Source organism: Babylonia areolata, chromosome 14 (genome assembly GCF_041734735.1).
Source record: "Babylonia areolata isolate BAREFJ2019XMU chromosome 14, ASM4173473v1, whole genome shotgun sequence".
Lineage (NCBI taxonomy): Eukaryota > Metazoa > Mollusca > Gastropoda > Neogastropoda > Buccinidae > Babylonia > Babylonia areolata.
In genome coordinates this window covers 2,165,890-2,170,888 of record NC_134889.1, presented here as the reverse complement: position 1 = coordinate 2,170,888, position 4,999 = coordinate 2,165,890, and positions in this window count along the sequence as shown.

Genomic DNA, 4,999 nt, shown 5'->3' with positions numbered 1-4,999 from the left:
ACTACCTTTTTCTATATTATAATTATTATTTATTTATTTATGTATGCGTATCTATTATTTATTCACCTTTTTTTTTTTCTCAAGGCCTGACTAAGCGCGTTGGGTTACGCTGCTGGTCAGGCATCTGCTTGGCAGATGTGGTGTAGCGTATATGGTTTTGTCCGAACGCAGTGACGCCTCCTTGAGCTACTGAACTGAACTGATTTCCTGGCGTCTGAGGTGACGTCCCTTTCCATAGATAGATTGGGGGCGTGTGGGGTCGGCTGTGAGCAGAATATGTGGCTGGCTAGTTCCATCAGACATATCGATGTTGGCAGTTGGGGGGAAAAAAAAAGTGTTAAGCAGTTCACCGGCCTTTAGTTAGTTACCCGCTGAACGGAGTTATCGACTGGGATTACATCACTGAGAGTCTGTTGTGGCGGCTTCTCTGTGTCTCTGTGTCTGTCTGTGTCTGTCTGTCTGTCTATGTCCCTGTTTCTGGCCTTCTCTGTCTCTGTGTCTCTCTCTGTCACTGTCACTCTGTCTGTCTCTGTCTGTCTGTCTGTCTCTCTCTGTCTCTCTGTCTGTCTCTCCCCCCCCCCTCTCTCTCCCTCTCTCTGTCTCTGTCTCTGTCTGTCTGTCTCTATCTCTCTCTCTGTCTCTCTGTTTCTCTCTCTCTCTGTCTCTGTCTCCGTCTGTCTGTCTGTCTGTCTCTCTCTCTCTCTCTCTCTGTCTCTCTCCCTCTCTCTCCCTCTCTCTCTCTCTTTGTCTCTGTCTGTCTGTCTCTCTCTCTCTTATTTTTAGTTGATGTGGTTACCATTGATAGCCACAGGTTTGTTATGTGTGTGTGGGGGGGAGGGCGCGGGGGGAAAGGGGGGGGGGTAAGGGGCGGGGCCGTGGGGGGGGGGGGGGGTTACTAGGGTCATGACCAGTGGTCATTACAGGACAAGGGCACAGTGTGGTCTGACACTGACCTGGGTGACGGCTGTGTGGGCAGCTGGTGTGGTGGGCAGTTGGTGTGGTGTGGTGGGCAGCTGGTGTGGCGGGCAGCTGGTGTGGTGGGCAGTTGGTGTGGAGGGCAGCTGGTGTGGTGTGGTGGGCAGTTGGTGTGGAGGGCAGCTGGTGTGGTGTGGAGGGCAGCTGGTGTGGTGTGGAGGGCAGCTGGTGTGGCGGGCAGCTGGTGTGGTGTGGCGGGCAGCTGGTGTGGTGTGGTGGGCAGCTGGTGTGGTGTGGAGGGCAGTTGGTGTGGAGGGCAGCTGGTGTGGTGTGGTGGGCAGTTGGTGTGGTGTGGAGGGCAGCTGGTGTAGTGTGGTGGGCAGTTGGTGTGGTGTGGTGGGCAGTTGGTGTGGTGTGGAGGGCAGTTGGTGTGGAGGGCAGCTGGTGTGGTGTGGTGGGCAGTTGGTGTGGTGTGGAGGGCAGCTGGTGTGGAGGGCAGCTGGTGTGGTGTGGTGGGCAGTTGGTGTGGTGTGGTGGGCAGTTGGTGTGGTGTGGAGGGCAGCTGGTGTGGTGTGGTGGGCAGTTGGTGTGGTGTGGAGGGCAGTTGGTGTGGAGGGCAGCTGGTGTGGTGTGGTGGGCAGTTGGTGTGGTGTGGTGGGCAGTTGGTGTGGTGTGGAGGGCAGCTGGTGTGGTGTGGTGGGCAGTTGGTGTGGTGTGGAGGGCAGCTGGTGTGGTGTGGTGGGCAGTCGGTGTGGTGTGGAGGGCAGCTGGTGTGGTGTGGTGGGCAGTTGGTGTGGTGTGGAGGGCAGCTGGTGTGGTGGGCAGTTGGTGTGGTGTGGAGGGCAGTTGGTGTGGTGTGGAGGGCAGTTGGTGTGGAGGGCAGCTGGTGTGGTCTGGTGGGCAGTTGGTGTGGAGGGCAGCTGGTGTGGTGTGGTGGGCAGTTAAGGTTGTGTTGTGGGCAGTTAGTTTGAAAGGCAGCTGATGTGGAGTGGTTGGCAGTTGGTGTGGTGTGGTTGGCAGCTAGTGTGGTGGGCAGTTAAGGTTGTGTCGTGGGCAGTTGGTGTGAAGGGCAGCTGATGTGGTTTGGTGGGCAGCTCAGTTGGTGTTGTGGGCAGCTGGTGTGTTGGGAAGGAAGGAGAACTGATGTGGTGGGCAGTTGGTTTGGAGGGCAGTTGGTGTGGTGTGGTTGGCAGTTGGTGTGGAGGGCAGCTGATGTGGTGTTGTGGGCAGCTGATGTGGTGTGGTGGGCAGCTGGTGTGGTGTGGTGTGGTGGTGGGCAGTTAGTGTGAAGGGCAGCGCTGATGTGGAGTGGTTGGCAGCTGGTGTGTTGAGAAGGGAAGGAGGTGGGGGTGGTGGAGGGGTGAGGGTGGTGAGGATGAATCTGCTACGTGCCTTTCGCTCTCTGCTGAGTGAGTATACCCCGGGGCTTGTTTGGTGTTTTGTTGTCTATGTATTGTGGTCATCAGTCAGTATACCACAGCCTGTTTGCTGTTTTGTTGTCTATGTATTGTGGTCATCAGTCAGTATACCACACAGCCTGTTTGGTGTTTTGTTGTCTATGTATTGTGGTCATCAGTCAGTATACCACAGCCTGTTTGGTGTTTTGTTGTCTATATATTGTGGTCATCAGTCAGTATACCACAGCCTGTTTGCTGTTTTGTTGTCTATGTATTGTGGTCATCAGTCAGTATACCACACAGCCTGTTTGGTGTTTTGTTGTCTATGTATTGTGGTCATCAGTCAGTATACCACAGCCTGTTTGGTGTTTTGTTGTCTATGTATTGTGGTCATCAGTCAGTATACCCCGGGGCTTGTTTGGTGTTTTGTTGTCTATGTATTGTGGCCATCAGTCAGTATACCACACAGCCTGTTTGGTGTTTTGTTGTCTATGTATTGTGGCCATCAGTCAGTATACCACACAGCCTGTTTGGTGTTTTGTTGTCTATGTATTGTGGTCATCAGTCAGTATACCACACAGCCTGTTTGGTGTTTTGTTGTCTATGTATTGTGGCCATCAGTCAGTATACCACACAGCCTGTTTGGTGTTTTGTTGTCTATGTATTGTGGCCATCAGTCAGTATACCACACAGCCTGTTTGGTGTTTTGTTGTCTATGTATTGTGGCCATCAGTCAGTATACCACACAGCCTGTTTGGTGTTTTGTTGTCTATGTATTGTGGTCACCAGGCCCGTGTGTGTGTGTGTGTGTGTGTGTGTGTGTGTGTGTGTGTGTGTGTGTGTGTGTGTGTGTGTTGTGGTGGTGTACTTACGTTTGTATATGATTTCCATTTCATAGTTATACATTTTGGGTACTATGTTATACTCCAGACTTTTCACCCTCAAAATTATTTATGACACCGGTACACTTGGTAATACAGACACATTCTGTTAAACTTCTTTATTTGGTTTTGTTTGTGTGTCTAGTCATCAATCTGTTTTTTTATTCGTTTCGTAAATACAGTCTAATACGGGTATTTGAAACCGGATAAGTATGCGTTTGAGCTATGGCGATAACATGGAGGTATTGGCTGGGTATCTCTCCCAGAAAAATTCACACACACACGCACGCACACACACACACACACACACACACACACACACACACACACACACACACACACACACACACACACACACACTCACACACACACACACTTTCACACATTTTCACGCACACACACACACACACACACACACTCTCTCTCTCTCTCTCTCTCTCTCTCTCTCTCTCTCTCTCTCTCACTGGAGGTCCCATTAGGGCAATGCTGTCATGTCCTTGAGAAAAAAACACTTTAACCCCAGATTACCTCACTCCAGCCGTGTGTCAATGTGAACCTGCCTCCGGTTGAGGAAGTTACCAAAACGGCGGAAAGAGAGAACTGGGCCCCGCCTGCCTCTGCCGATGCCTTGACACAGCGGATATGAATTCCCCTCTGCCGACACCTTGACACGGTGGATATGAATTCCCCTCTGCCGACACCTTGACACGGTGGATATGAATACACCTCTGCCGACACCTTGACACGGTGGATATGAATACACCTCTGCCGAGACCTTGACACAGTGGATATGAATTCACTTCCCAGTTGACTGTGGAGTGATGGCCTAGAGGTAACGCGTCCGCCTAGGAAGCGAGAGAATCTGAGCGCGCTGGTTCCAATCACGGCTCAGCCGCCGATATTTTCTCCCCCTCCACTAGACCTTGAGTGGTGCTCTGGACGTTAGTCATTTGGATGAGACGATAAACCGAGGTCCCGTGTACAGCATGCACTTAGCGCATGCAAAAGAACCCACGGCAACAAAAAGGTTGTTCCTGGGAAAATTCTATAGAAAAATCCACTTCGATAGGAAAAAACAAATAAACAAACTGCACGCAGGGGAAAAAAAAACCCCAACAAAAACAGGGTGGCGCTGTAGTGTAGCGACACGCTCTCCCTGGTGAGAGCAGCCCAAATTTCACAGAGAGAAATCTGTTGTGATAAAAAGAAATACAAATATAAAACACAAATAAAAATATATGGGGCCTTTAACTTAAACAAACAAACAAGCACAGACAAAAATGAAATAGAAAAAAAATAGATTTGATGGGGTATTTACGTAGACACCGGCGCTACTGAACAATAGTGTGTACCAAGTGGGTGGGCGGTGTGACCCTAGGTCAAGGTAGGTAGGGGGGGTTGGGGAGCTGTAGAGAGGGTTGTTGTCTACAACGGACCGTGTACAGCCGATTACCTCGCCTACCCCTCCCCCAAAACACTGCAAGCACCCGTCATTCTCACAGCTCCTCCACACCACACCACACCACACCAGTGTGTGTGTGTGTGTGTGTGTGTGTGTGTGTGTGTGTGTGTGTGTGTGTGTGTGTGTGTGTGTGTGTGTGTGTTTGTGTGTGTGTTTGTGTGTGTGTGTGTGTGTGTGTGTGTTTGTGTGTGTGTGTGTGTGTGTGTTTGTGTGTGTGTGTTTGTGTGTGTGTGTGTGTGTGTGTGTGTGTGTGTGTGTGTAAAAGAGTGAGAGAGAGTGTGTGTGTGTGTGTGTGTGTGTGTGTGTGTGTGTGTGTGTGTGTGTGTGTGTGTGTGTGTGTGTGT